Here is a 16,040-nt window from a genome sequence, read left to right as displayed (position 1 = left end):
GCCCGAAGCGCTCTATGAAATACAAATCGAGGGCGTGGCTATGCACGACAGACGGACAAATAATCCCTGGTGGGCAGGGAGGAACTGTTGGTCCTACCTGTAATATCATTGTCATTAGGACTGCAGAGTAGCTCTTGCAAGCAGCGCGGAGTGCGTAGGCGGTTCACCCCCCACTCGGCTCGCGACACCGCGCCTATGACAGATGGCACAGCATCCCTTCACAAACGAACGGCACGTGAGGAGCGTACAGGCGTGCCGACATTATTTCCCCCTCCATAAATGTGCCTAAAAAAGTAATTAAAACCGAGTTGCTTTTTTTGTTTGTTTGCAATCGTCGGTGTTGAAGTCGTTGGGCAACGGCGGAGGAGCCAGCAGCCCTCCAAAAATCTGGTTTCTCCACTGCGCCAAACTCGCAGACGCACCCCACACGCTGGACATTGGTGAAAAAAGAGCTTCATAGCTCATCGGATTCTTCCCATTTAAAATAACGATTCTAATGCTGATTTCCGCGCCCGGAGCTCTTCGCCGATCAGTGTCTGCTCGGGCTTGGTGAGGACCGACTCTGATTTTAGCGCGGTAGGCTACGTACGGTGCGAAAGAAGTTCAACGTTCACACGAGACCATTTTCATTACACCCTTAATTTAAAGCCCATGGGTTATGCGATTAAACGATAAACTTCACAAGTCAACTTTTGTTGTCCTCACACTCTTAACACATTCCTCTAACTTGCTAACGATTTAACTCACTATATACCGTACGTAGGTACAAGGGAGCGCTCGTCGCGTTCCAGCGTCGGCCGAGATTTCTGCCCCCCCCCCACCCGTTCGCACGCAACCCCCATACGACCGCCTGCCTTTTGCGAAGGGAGCGACCCCTCTAAGCGTGCCTGTGTCGGGGCAGAGCGCCGCGCGTTTCTCGACCTCGGTGACAAAGTGGCCCCGACGGGAGTAATTAAAAGCAGCGGCAGATTACAGGGGACCTCGAGCGGTGCAATCGGCGTGCGCCCTCCCTGAGCACGCGAATTTGCCCTGCCGGGTGATTAAAACGCACACCGCGTCCCTTGGAGCAGCGGGCCCGCGTTTTAAATGAAACTGCACCTGGGAATGTGCATCTTTTTGTTTTATTCGTCGCGTTTTGTTGCGTGCACTCCTTTCAAGCACATTATTCGCTTGGTTGTCGGTGGCCTTATTGGCCACGCGGGTCGCAAGATAAGCGGGATACGTAGGTCATTGTGCCCATTCCGAGGCAGCGGATCAAACCCGGTCCGTCCGGGTCAATTCTCACCTCGACATCTTCTGTCGACTCAGCGCATATAATCTCTGTAGGGTTGGTAAAATGAGTACCAGTTCGTGGGAAGTATATGCTAAGTCATGCTTATGTGTGTGTATGTGTACACGTCATCACGTGTTCGCTGTGCACGTGCGTGAAGTGACACCCTGGACACTAATGCAGACGAGATTGTTCCACCTCAAGGAAGTTTGCGGGTGAAATATTGTAATAAACTATTTAAACAAAGCCCCGCGAACACCAAGAGAGGTGATGGAGTGACACCCCAATGCTGGTGTGAGCTCAGAGATTGTCTCGGGCTTCCGAGTGGGACAGCGCGAGGGGTTCACACTGCCGTGGTGAGGACCCTGCGATCTCGTCATTGGCTGAGCTTCCGGTGCCATTGGATCCCCTTGCGTGTTGCTGAGCACGTGGGCTCAAGTTGAGTGTTGGCAGTAGCTGCGGCCATTGCAGATTTGTGAAACTGAGTCTGGATCAACACGGGCGATGCTCCTTGTCAGTGTGTGGCTGCCGTTCATGTTAGCCGGCGGTGGAGAGGCCAGTAATATTGACAATATTTTGCTCGTTCGTCAACGTTCTTCCAGTTTTGCTGAAAAAAAGTATTTGCCCACGCTGTAACAAACTTAATAATAATGATTTACATTTGTAAGGATTATTTCATCCAAGAATCCCAATGCGCCGTGTACAGAAAGCAAGGAAATAAGATGGAGCCAGCAGCGTAAACGACCAAAACTCTGGGGAAAAGGCCATTGTTATAAAGGTGAGTTTTCAGTGAAAGATTAAATCGCTCTAACAATTCTGTTTGTTTATTTATCAGAGACCAACGCGCTCCATAGTCTTGGAGCTGCACTGGCAAAAGCTCCATTCACCCACAGGAACGGAGCCGTGACTTTGATTTGATTGGCTCTGTCGCATGGTGGAGGGTCATGGTTAAAACCTGCAGAACGATCTCGCCCTAAAGAAACTAATTACGTATCATAATAATGGTCGCGGAAGCCCTCGTATAAAAATTAGTCACCCTAATCGTTGTCGTTGGGAAACAAAAAAAACGAATTCCCACAATGTTGAATCGGGAGGAATCGTTTGCCTCCAGAGTCTCGCTCGACTGCAGCGCTCTGCTCGCACAGCAAGCGTCCGAACCAGGCGGCTGTGCACCGGCTGCCCTTTGCCGGTCGCAGTTCCCTCCGCTGCCGCTCACTGTGCGTGCGGAATCATTGCCGATCTGTCGTGCAAATGCGTTTGATGGTGGGCCACTTGTTTTCAAAACATTTCACAGGGCAGTGATTTCAGGGTTTCTTGATTTGTTTCTGGTCACAGACCATGTGGTAATTCACCGCCGTCGCCAAAAAGACGTCGCACCGATATCACAATTCTAAATAAGACCGCATGGCTCCGATTAGCACGGTTGGCTCCGATTAGCACAGTTGGCTACGTGCGGTGCGAAAGAAGTTCAACATAGTACATAATGTACATACATGTTGATGTACCGAGCGAGCAGCCAGTCCATGACGCGGTGAGATTCTCTGCCGTGCGGTGTAGATTACAGCAACAATATTAGGTGCTTGCGTAAATTACTCAAATTAAAATGTGTCAGATTTCATCATCCATAATACAGTTTTCTTTGGGTTCGATCGCGTAAGTATAAATGTGTCATTACCCCGCCACCACCCGACACAGACAATTAAGTAAGGGTTGTCACGTAAACAGAACGTGCCAATTAGTTACTAGTTCAGCACATCAGGGTGTTGGAGAGTAAACCCACAACATTTACAATATCATTACCATGATGTTTCGCTGGTAATTACAACCAGCATCATCGGGCGATTTTTCCAGAATTAGCGAAAGCCTTCGTGTCGGAATCCCGACACACCACCAGCCCGGGGACTATGGCTCATTATCGCCATCGTTCATGCAGCCCTGGTCCAGCCAGGGCCAAGTCATCCCACAGATGACCTTCCAACTCATCCGCAACGTTTAAACGCGCCAGATGATTCACGCATTGTGTTGTGTTTTAACGTGCACATAGCCTGGCACACCCCCCGTGGTGACGTCACAGTGGTTGTCTTTGTTGTTTTATACATCTTCTTGGTTCTTAAATATATTTATGCATGCCCACGTCGTTAATATTTACCGCGTAGTAACTGTTTAAAACATTTTTGGGAAAGTGCGAGGCTTTTGGCAAGCGGAGCCGTAATGAGCTCCGGTCGGTGGGTTGGTGTGCGATGTCGGTGCCGGATTGGGCGCCCGTACCTGCCGAGTGATTGATGTGAGTAATAATGGCTGAGTTTGCCAGCGGTCAGCAGAACTGCATGAGCCGAGTCATGCGGCTCGCTGATTAATTTACCGCTAACTATCTGCAGCACAGGCTTTATCCATTACATGTCCGGCTGGGCACGGGCCCTGGAGGGGTGCGGGGTAGGGTGGGGGGGATGCTCGCTGTATATTTCTCTCCTTATCCTGCGCCAATTATTAACCGAACTGGGGGTCTCAAATCAGCAACTCTGGAAGTTTGCGCAGGAATAAATGATTTGTGCGATGTCATTACGCGTTTACTGAGAGGAGACGGCGGATTTTACGTGTCCAGCCTGCAGCAATTTTACCCTCGTTATGAGCACGACATAGCGCCCGTTACATATTTAAGAGTTTATAATCATTGCAGTTAAGGGCGACAAATGTGTCGTAAAGTATGTAACTTAATTATAAATATGACAAAATTGTTCACAACCGGGCTGCATGACATACAGATTCATAGCCCGATTAGAGAAGCATGAAATTACCTGTTTTATGTGCTATGTATAAGAGTTATTGTCCGAAACGTTGCCCCATAACAATGCGTATATTTTCTTGTTTATGAGGCCACACCTCCGATTAGCATGGTTGGCTATGTACGGTGCGAAATAAGTTCAATATGCACACATACATACACTTACAGACCCATAAACCTTCGATTAACCCGTTTGGCTCCATACGGTGCGAAAGCCGTTCAACGTCCAGACAGACGTACGTACGAACCACCAGGGATGCACCGTCGTGTGAGACGCGGCCTGCCAGAAAACAGCGGTCACGGCCCCACGCCGGGGAACCGCTCACAACTAAACAACAGCAATGTGTGTACCGCTCTCTTCCTTGCACGATAACCCAGCCGTTGTCGTCGTTGTTGTGCTGTCTTGAACCCAGCTTGCATTTGGTGTTGACAAATCGGCAGGAGTTTACGCACACCACTTGTGCAATTTGTATTTCAAATTTTTCGTATATTTCCGCGGGGTTGTCTGCCCCCCTCACCTCCTTAGCAAGCAGGACGCGTCGTGAACGCAGTGCACGGGCCGGCCGATATTCGTCGCGTGCCGTTGTCTTTTTGTCGCCCAACATCCTGCAGCGGCGGCCTTTGTTCTTGTGTGCAGCAAAAGTCTAATATTTTTTTAAAGAACGGTATGTGGCGCTGCACTCTGATGTTGTAGGAGTGTTGTTATAACAATTAGTGTTATAACAATTCTATGTTGATTTAAAGTTGCGCATTTTGATGTGACGTCACATTTCTCAAAACCCCACCCCTCTCGTCACACAACCTAGGTGCGTGACGCAATTTATGGACGGCCCATTATATCGTGTGTGTTGTATTGTTTGTTGTTGTAACTTGCTGGACCCGCCCCTGCCGGACATCTTGTGAAAAAAGCTTTGTATTCTTGGTCTTTCGGTAAAGTCACGTAGATAGGTTCAAAGAAAATAACAAAAAATAACAAAAACTACGACGTTTCGATCGCAACACAAGCGGTCGTCTTCCTTGTTATTTTTTGTAATTTTCTTTGAACCTATCTACGTAACTTTACCGAAAGACCCAAGAATATGAATTCGTGCAGCCACGAAAACTACGACGTTTCAATCGCAACACAAGCGGTCGTCTTCACTTCAGATTAAGACGACCGCTTGTGTTGCGATCGAAACGTCGTAGTTTTTGTTATTTTTAGTTATTTTCTTGGAACCTATCTGCGTGACTTTACCGAAAGACCCAAGAATATTATTACTGCAGGCACGAAAGCTTTAAGTCAAGATAATAGCTTTGTAGCTCATCGGATTCCACCAGGAAAATATAGATTCTGATTAGAAACTGGCTGAGTATCTCGTTGGCCTATCACCTAAATAATCGGAAGAAAGCCTGGGTGGTTAGGGGGAGGAGGGGCCGAGGAGAGCTATATGGTGAGTGCCTGGTATGGAGGAGGTCGTGACAACGATCCCCACCCTCACGCCTGCTGCATATTTTCGAGTTTGCGTGTCTCTCTCTCCCCGTGGTCGCGTTAATTTTTTTCCGGTTCCTCCGGTATTTAAATATTTCCCTACCATTATTACAATATATTAGCACCTCTATTGTGTACGCTTCATTGCTTATTTACGCTCTCAGTTGGCATCAAGTCCCCCTATATTCGGCAGCCCCCAAAGATTCTTCCCCACCGGCCCCTATTTATTTTCTGGACCCAGCCCAAAGTGGGCCAATGAGATCCGAACGGAAAAATCACGCCCATACAGTCACATCGCAAATCTAGTCACGAGTAATTGCACAATGTTTTTTTTATATCGCACAACCAATTTTAAATATACCCAGAACTTAGGCCAGCGGGTTTACAAATGCCTGGGCCGAAGTGTAGTCCCAGACCGTCACTGGACACGGCTCTCGGCGGAATGTGGAGATCATCAACTCCGAGCTGCTGTCATTCACGTGCGTGGCGAGCGTGCGGCGAAAGCTTGGAGATACGGGCAGGGCGGGCAGGCGTTAGCGGGGCGAGCGGGCTGGGCCCTGCACCACCGGTGTCCCACAGCACCACCCTACTTTCATTCTCCCCCCGAGCCGGCGAAGCTCTGCTACGGAGTGCCCTCTACTCTAAACTAAAACTAAACAACTTTTATTTTTACCAGGTAAGGCCCACTGAGCTATGTAGCTCTTTTTTATAAGCGACCTAGACATTACAAATTATAGCACAACGAAGTGGCTAATCATCGTGGGCAAATTTATAGCAGCCAACTACTCTCAACGCATGAAGTCGATTCTAAATATGGAGGGGAAAAACCGGAGGACCTGGATAAAAATCCACGCGACCACGGGGAAAGACACAAACAAACTCCAAATATCCAGCAGGCGTCATGGTCGGGAGCGAACCCATGACCTCCTGCATACCAAGCGGGGGAGAAAACATCTGCTAGCTACCGCCACGACCAGGCCCTTCCATCCATTCGCGCGCTCTCCTGCACGGCGCGGGCTCCAAACAACAACGATGGCTACCTTTCGACACTTCCCCATCCTATGGCAGAGCCTCTGCTTCGTACAAGGTCCGTTAGACGAAACGTCGGCGTGAATGCGGTGTTTTTTTCGGGGCATGCATTAAGTACCTGTGGGTGTTTGTATTCAAATATGCAACTAAGCTGCAGACAATACGCACCTCCTCGTTACAAACAGCTGATGCATTCCTCTTTGTGGATGTCATCAAATTGCAACTTGCTTATTAAATCGATCGCTGGAGCATATGTATTTATATTTATTTCTGTGTATTTATATATTTATTTTGGGCCATGTACCGGGAGATTTGCATGGGATTGAACAGTGAGTTTCTCCAATGTCTGGTCAGGCCATCACGTGTTGAAGCGCTGCAGCTAACATCACGACAGCAATGAATTAATGCCTTCGTGCGTTTGTCTCTCACTCATATCCGGCGAGTCCAATGCAGATGCGAGCTCTGTTCGTCCTAGAATGGGGGTGGTGGGGAGGGGTTGTGCTTCGACTGAGGCTCAGCAGATCAATCTGTGCCCAGATCGCGCATAATTGAAATAACAGGGAGAGTTAGAGGGAGCCGCGTTAAATGGACTGTTTTGGTGCTGATCGCCACGTTGCGTGCACTAAAACGTGGAAATAAATTGCCTTGCAAAGAGGCAGCTCTGTGTAAATCCGAGTCAGAAATAAAAGAATCAAGTGAATAAGAAATAAAACGGCGAATAACGATGCATCCTATTAAAACAATTATTTTTAGGCATGTTTATGTTTACAGGCTGCTGTAATATGTGTATACATTTAACAAAATGATAACAATAACAACCCCCATTAAGAGATATGCATCAATAACCAGAGTAGAGACGTGAAGCAGGTCACCTGAAATAAGTCCCGGCAACTTCTTATTAAAATAATAACATTGTGATATGATCTATAATATAAACGCTTACAACTGGCACACAAGCATACCATGAATAACCCCCGCGTGTGTGCCTATTGTGGCGTGGATTTGTGAGGTAAAGGCTGGATGTACGTATGTTGAACTTCTTTCTCACCGTACGGAGCCAACCGTGCTAATCGGAGGCGCGGGAAAAGGACAACAAACTGAACACAAAAAGCAGTTCCAAAGAAATTAGTTTGTCAATCTAGATTATTTAAAAGTGCATAGCTCAAAAGTGCATAGCCTCCTAATATCGGAAGGAAGAGCGTTCCACACGGCCCCAGAAGACCGAGACTTTAAGCTGCCAGTACCCCAGGATCCTGCCGATAGGATTACACACACGACCCGATAATTGGCCTGAGCTAAGATTTGTCACAGCTCCATCCGGGAGTGAACAGACTAAAGTCTCGTGAGATAGGGGGAGACCCTTAGGGGTGGTCAGGGCCACTCGTACACAATGCCTTTGTACGTGAAAAAATCGGCCTGTTGATTTCCCCTGCGTGTACACCGGTCCGCGTGGAGACACCGGTCTGTCCGTGCACCCAGCTCCGCTTGGGAGCCCACTCTGCACCCGGGTCTTCTCGTCCGCGCTGGTTGTGTGCGCGCTCGTGTCTTAGTTGACCGCAGTCACTGGAATATGACAGCTGTGGCATTGCAGGTATCCACGCACGATACGTCTCTGTGCCCTTGCCTGTGGATATTTTCCGACCCCCTCCACCTGCCCCTAATGGACATTAGTGAATAAAGAGCTTCACAACTCATTGACTTTCCCCAGGGTAAATGAGGATTCTGATTCTGAACTTTCGTAATTCACAGGCGATCGTGGCTACGCCACCCAAACGATGGGCCGTGGAGTAAAGCACGTTCGTCTGCGCTCCTTCATTAGATGAACAGAGAAACGACACGAACTCTTCTTCTTGGTTCTTTCGGTAAAGTCACGTAGAAGGGAAATAATAAAATAATAAAAATAAAACATAATAAAATAATTCTCACGACGTTTCGGCCACAACGCAAGCAGACGTCCTCAGGTGAAGAATGAAACACCACCAAGCTTGGAGCGTATATTTAAGCTGGGTTGGAGGGGGAAGAAGAGCGCCTTGACAAAATAATTTGCATATCAAGAGGAATTTAGCATATTTATGGGAAATGCGTAGGAGGTGGGCGGGGGTTTTAAAGTCATATTATGCCCGTGCATTATGCAGGATTAGCAGCATCAAAGGGAGGGGATGGGGGTAGCATTAATAAATGGATGGAATGTTAATAGTACGTAGCTGCAGTAACTAAAACCACCACGTAAACAACTAAAGTATAAACTACATAGTATCATCAGTATACTAAATATACTCTCCAATAAGCTGAGCTACTAACAGTAAGTAATACATTACAATTTTATGTCGCAAAAAATATAATATGCTTCCAGCTAAACTTTTTTCTCTTACATCACACGGATCTACCCCGTATTATATACTACCATAGACAAACCCAACATTACATTATATACTGTATTACTATACACCACTCTATACCTTCGACTATAATATTACCCTAAGTATTATTCTACCCACCCTACTGTATACCACACTGCTGTATATTAACTATACAATTATGATACTGTATATTACCTTATACATTGTATTAAACATTACAATTTTATACTATTTATACAATCTGCTATACACTATACCATTGACCGTCGCGTGAAAGATACTAAGATGAAGCAACGAAATATGTCAATGGGAGAGTGGTGGTAGGAGACTTGCAGCGGCGCAAAGAATCCATTCCCTGTGGAGAATAAAATATATATAGTCAATGCCAGTGAGTGGACTGCGGTCTGAAAGTCACCGTAAACGTGAACACAATAAGTTAAGATCCGAAATGGTTTATTACGTCCTTCCAATGATTGCTGAGCCAGAATCCATCTTCTTGGTTGAAATTGTCTCTGTGTTTGTATATGTGGATCGCCTCATGAACGAATCTACCATGGTATACCATGTGTTCACGTTTACGGTGTAGTTTATACTTTAGTTTTATGTAGTTTATACTTTAGTTTTTTTACGTGGTTGTTTAGTAACTGTAGCTACATACTATTAACATCCCTTCCCTTTGTTAATGCTACCCCCCCATCCCCTCCCTTTGATGCTGCTAATCCTGCATAATGCACGGGCATAATATGAATTTGAAACACCCTGCCCACCTCCTACGCATTTCCCATAAATATGCTAAAGTCCTCTTGATATGCAAATTATTTTGTCAAGGCGTTCTTCTTCCCCCTCCAACCCAGCTTAAATATATGCTCCAAGTTTGGTGGTGTTTCATTCTTTACCTGAGGACGGCTGCTTGCGTTGTGGCCGAAACGTCGTGATAATTATTTTATTATGTTTTATTTATATTATTTTATTATTTCTCTTCTACGTGACTTTACCGAAAGAACCAAGAAGATGAATCCCTGCAGTCACGAAAGCTTTAAATCGACACAAACTCTCTTTTCGAAAGCCCTCTTGTGACTGGCAGACCTCGACGTTGGCACCCATGTCCTGAATAATATTGCTGCTGCCATCACGGGCAAGAATGGAATAGCTCACCCAGCATTAGTTCAAGCAAGCCTGACTCTGCTGCTGATGTGGTGGTGAACGTTAAAAGCGGTCCAGAGTTTGCTTGTTGTTGAACACGAGTTGCTGTAATTACGTTCTTCCAGATGGTTCGAGTGCCTGCCATTGAGGTTCGTGTGTCTGATAAAATGTGTAAAAAGAGACTTCATATATTACGTGGAGGTACAGATGTGGCAAGGAGGTTTATCGTCTGCCTGCTTATTTCATACTCCGGTTATGAGTGATGTACTGTATGTATGATGAACTTCTTTCGCACCGTAAGGAGCAAACCGTGCTAATCGGACCTTGTAGGATTGCAGCCACTGGACAGTTGTGTTGGGTTCATCACCGAAGGAGCTAAGGATGACTGCTGTTATAAAAAGGGTTCTGATACCACATATGGGGAGCAGAGGCGCAGTGGTTATCACACTGCACTTACACCCGGTGACCAGAGTTTAATTCCCAGCCACGGCTAACATCCGTGGCGAGTGATGACCGGACCGGTTCTGGGCAACCCCCGTCTTCACCAAAGCCACACTGACCAGCCGTGGTGAAGTATAGTTAAATAACACACGGCGTGGGGAGGCTTTCATTCAACAGTAGATTGACAGAGGAGGGTTAATCTCCGAGAAGACACTTAACTCAGAGACACAACGCGGTAGTTGCTGTGACTGCTTTTGCCTAACAACTGTAAAAACCCCGCGTAGCCAGTCCTCCAAGAAAGCTGTTAAATTATCCAGGGAGAGAGAAACTAATTTTCTCAACAGTTACATAAAGCACCGTTTTGCTAGCACTGCCCCCCCCCCACGCACGCAATTCAACCTATTAATCAAAGTGCCCTCTGTGAGTTATTAGTTTAAGTTTACAAGCTTATAAATAAACATGCTTAATTTATGCTCAACGTATGTCCATTAAAATGTACTGGGGGTAGTGAAGGCGCAGTGGTGAGCACATTGGGCGAAGAACTAACACAAACGCAATTTCCAATCCCAGGCACAGTGAGTGTATAGCGATACTTCAACTGATCCTGGACCCCGTCTGCCACCACCACCACCCTTTTAGCAACTTGCACTGACCCGCGTCGTGAAGTATGGCCAAACAACTCCCATGGCACGCATTGGATTGACAAACAGGCTGCGAATTAGTATTTTATTTTGTTATTCATAACCGGCGCAATTGGAAGGTGTTGAGATTTAATCCCAGTCGGGTGACGAGCCAGCCCATCATCCATATCCGGTCGATAAAGTATCATTTTGTGGTGACGTCAGTCGTGGTCCTCTGGGAATGTTTGGCCCCGCCATAGGATTGTGGAATTTCCACCACTAGCTCAGGGCTCTAAACTTAAAATGAGCACTGCGTCATGCTCAATATAACAGAGCATCGCTCTGGCTTGTTTTACTCATCGTATCTTATTTTATATTTATATAGAGAGCGCCTTAGCTCAAGGCGCTTCACGTAGTTTTAGAAAGCTCTAACGGCAATCGAGTGATTTAGATGCAAGGGCAGAACAATTGCCGAAGAATCAGAATATTTATTTTTACTGGAGGAATCCAATGAGCTATATATCTCTTTTTTTTTTTACAAATGTTCAGTAGGGGCGAGTAAGAACGTTACAACAAACAGTACAAAACACGATAGTCGTGCAAAGTACAAGAACGGTAAACAAATCACCCAAAAAACATACAAATTAAACTAAACCATCCCCATCCTAACAGACAAAGCCCATTGAGGTATTAACTTATTTTTCAGAAGCGATCTGGTCACAAATGATAGCTCAACAAAGTTACTTCTCACGTGGACATTTACATGCAGTAAAGTAATCTAAATCAGTGGTTCTTAACCTTTAATGCAGCCTTGCACCCCTTTGGTTCTCAAGCGTTAAAACAGGTATGATGATAATAAATACGTAGGTCTGATGAAACAAAGTAGTTTTACTTATGTGCCTGTGCTTAATTTGTGTTTCGATGATTTACCTTCTAACAAAAAGCTGGCCATGTCACGCACCCCTAAAAGGTCATCTCGCACCTCCAGAGGGTGCATGCACCCCGGGTTAAGAACCACTGATCAAAATAATATTAATGCAACGGAGGGGCACGTGGGGGGGGGGGGGGGGGGTCACGAAAGAGCTATAAAAGAGGGATGTGATGGCGTGGAGGGCCGGGGGGAGGGAAGAGGAAGGGAATCTGCGGCACTTTTGGCTCACACAAACACTGCCCGCTGGGAGCTTTCGGGTGCGGCACTGGCTGCTCTGGGATACGGAACTACTCCTGAGACGGGGAGTTCCTCCTGAGATGCGGAACTCCTCCTGAGACGGGGAGTTCCTCCTGAGACGCGGAACTCCTCTTGAGACGGGGAGCTCCTCCTGAGACGGTCGGCCACGTTGCTCTGCTGGGCAAGCACTGAACGTTGTAATTTCGTGAAACTGATTTTATTAATAAAACACAAATTTGAGACCATAAAATATCGAATGCAGTTTGGGTTTCTCTCTTTGGTGTTGACGCGGTGGTAACACTCGTGGTTCACAGCAAGACGGGTCTGGGGTCGATTCCCGAATCAGGCATCTCTCAGTGTGGAGTGTGTATATTCTCTCCCCCTGACTAAAAGCTTTCATGACTGCAGGAATTCATATTCTTGGGTATTTTGGTAAAGTCACGTAGATAGGTTCAAAGAAAATAAGAAAAAAATACGAAAAAACTACGACGTTTCGATCGCAACACAAGCAATCGTCATCAGGAGAAAATTAGCGGGAAAGCTGCTGAGGCAGGATGTTTTAAAGGTTTGAAATGGGTGTAGCCCAAGGGTTGTAAACGAAGTGGGCGTGGCTAGTGATGTTAAAGTGAGAAATTTGCATGTCAATGTAATATCGGAGAGCTACCTCCATGACAACGAAGCTGCGGAGGTGGCCATTGTATTGTGAGAGATTAGCATGTCAATGTAAGATCGCAGAGCCACCGCCACATTGAGGAAAACGAGCAACGGTGGCTGTGTTAGTGAGACATTTAACCTGTTAATGTAAGGACATTTAACCTGTTAATGTAAAACCAGAGAGTCGAAAATAACTACTTACATCGGAAGGTAGGATGGAAACATCACAGCCAGTTATGACTTAAACTGGTTACTCTTTGGTTCTTTCGGGAAAGACATGTAGGTAGAAATAAAATAAATTAAAACAAATCACGACGTTTCAATCACAACACAAGCGATCCTCATCAGGTGGGACAACCACAGCAATAAAATGCTGAAGTCGACGGGAGAGTTGCCGGGGCAAGAAGTTATATAGGTAAGAAAGGGGGGAGGTGGCAAGGGGGGAGAGAGAGAGGGGGGGGGGGGTTTGGGGTAGGGGGGGGCCGCGTGAGTGCTCGGGGAAGAGGACGTGAGGCGGGGGGGGGGGGAAGTGGGCAGAACCAATACCTCTGCCATCTCTGACCATTGTTATAACGCTGTGGGCTCGCATGATAGCAGTAAACCGGCAAGTAATGATGGAAACAACAAGCATCATGATGCCTGCTTTTGCCAGTATCAAAATATACTAATAAGGTTTTTACCCTTTTTCTGTCAACAAAACTGACACATTTTGCAAGGAATCATGTTTACATGAACCACAATACTTGTGTAGTAGGTTCCAGGAGACTTGGATGACGTAGTTGGAGGCACACTTATTTATTAAGCACAAAGTACATAACAGGCCGAGATGTATAACACTCGAAGGGGTATTGGCCCCTTCACCCGTCTAACTGGGAGATCAACACTCTATGTCACAGCTAGCCTACTCCTAGGTCCTCCACTACCGGGCTAGGGGAGGCTAGCTAACCCAGCCCTGGTGAAGCTGGGATTACGGCACCCTGAGTCCCCAGACCGGCTCTTACAAGAGCATCGGCTCTGGGCTCTTGGGGCCACGCCACTGGCTTGCCCTGGTCGGTCCTGAGAAGGACAGCGATCCAGGGGAGTCCCAGGGCCTATCTAGCAGGTCTTCTTGCTTCACTGGTTAAGGCTGAACACTGAACCCCGAGCCCTCCGGCTCACCGCCTTATATAGCAACTCCCCCACTGAGGGGTGGGGCCGCAGGGGATCCCAGCGCTGTGTTAGCCCCCCAGGCTAAATGGTGCGGACGTGGATGTAAGCACCTCTCGGCGTACGGGCATAACCACGCCCAGTGTGTTTGTTTGCCCTCCATAACACCTCTACTTGTGCAGTCAAATGCAAACAAAAAACAATACTCTGATAATTTATGCATTGTCCTTGAAACTGATTGGTTATGCATTGTCCTTGAAACTGACTGGTCCACACCAGAGACAGCTTTGGTGTGGATGGTATTGGATGTTTTAATTGAAAAGAGACCAGATGGCTCAATGGGCAATGGGACACTGTCTACAGGAAAGCCACCCATACGTATGCCTACCTAAAACCTGACCCCCACCACCATACATCCCAGAGTAATTTCCTCATCAAAACTCTACACCATAGAGCTCGATGTATTTTCGACCGTCATCACCTAGCCAGTGAACTGGAACACGTACACCAAGCTCTCAAGATGAATAGATATTCAGACCACACAATCCGTAAAGCTATCACCCCAACCGTTGGGAAAGAACCATCTGAGGACCCAATCAAAACCATCACCTTGCCATACATAGCAGGGGTCACTAAAAATATTTCCAAAATCATGAGCAAACACAAAATCCAGGTTCGATTTAACACAATATATAAAATTCTTGATCTGATCCCATCAGTGATGGATGTGATCCCTGACATGCAATACCATGGTGTCGACAAACTAAGCTGTGTCTGTGGCAGTAGTTACATTGTGGAAACTAAGCGGCATATCTCGGACCGTGTTCGTGAACATCAGGCAGATCTGAAACACGGTAGGACCAATACATTTGTAATGCGAGCATAAACGGGGTGGTTGTTGGCCTCCGCGCCAATCACGCGGGCCGGAGCATTGGGGGGCGGAGCCGGGTCGACGGAGCATGTGGGAGGAGCCACTGCTCATCTCGGCTCCAATGGGAGACGGGGGCAGTACGGGAAGGAGGAGTCAGTGGTCACGTGATGGGAAGGATATAGGGAGAGAGCCGGAAGAGATCGGGAGTTGGAACGGAGTGAGAATAGGGGGGAGCCACGCTGGGCGGAACAGGAGCAGCGACGCCATCTGCCACGTGGTGTGCGGCGACGGGGCTAGAGGGGTGTGAGGACTAGCCGAGTGTGCGGGGCACACATAGCTAGGAAGTGACTAGCGGAGTGTGCGGGGCACACGGAGTGAGCGGTATGGCTGGCGCGTGTGCGGGGCACACGGAGAGAGGGAGCGGAGTGGCCACCAGTGGAGTGCGGCCCACACGGAGCGTGCGCGGAGGGGTGCGGTACGAAGAACCTAATAAACGACACAACGGAGACCAAGAAAGCCTGACCGAGTCGTTTATTACACTGGGGTCAGAAGTGGAACGTGATGTCTAAACACCTCAAGAAAAAGAATATACCAGCACCATCTTCAGAAGACGAAGAGGATCTTCCTCCGGCGGTAGCAGTCCCGACCATGGAAGGCGTGGGCGAAGCCGCGGCGAGCGACACGCCAGGAGTACAGGATGTCGTCATGGCGGCCGGACCGCCTGCGCCGACGGGCGTCGAGGACGGCTGGCGACACGTCGCAGTCCAGCTGGATTCGCTGCGGGCCGTTCTGCTGCAATTACTCACCCTGGTGGCGCCAGCGACGATGTCGGATCGACTAAGCGGAGAGCCTTCGAGTGGGGCCGAGCCATCCGCCATTGGGGCCTATGCGACGCTTCCCGCCCTCTCCGACACGCGGCACGACGCCGCCATCTTGGGCGTGGTCGGGGACGAACGGCGGGAAGCCGCCATCTTGTCGCCTTCACCGCGGGAAGCCGCCATCTTGCCCCCGCCGCATGGAGACGCCATCTTGTCGCCACCGCGTGGAACACCTGCAGCGGGAGACGGCGACTCTGGGACCCGCAGCCA

The sequence above is a fragment of the Lampetra planeri genome, chromosome 49 (assembly GCF_965212315.1).
Source record: "Lampetra planeri chromosome 49, kcLamPlan1.2.h2, whole genome shotgun sequence".
NCBI classification, from domain to species: domain Eukaryota; kingdom Metazoa; phylum Chordata; class Hyperoartia; order Petromyzontiformes; family Petromyzontidae; genus Lampetra; species Lampetra planeri.
This window is presented reverse-complemented; position numbering follows the sequence as displayed.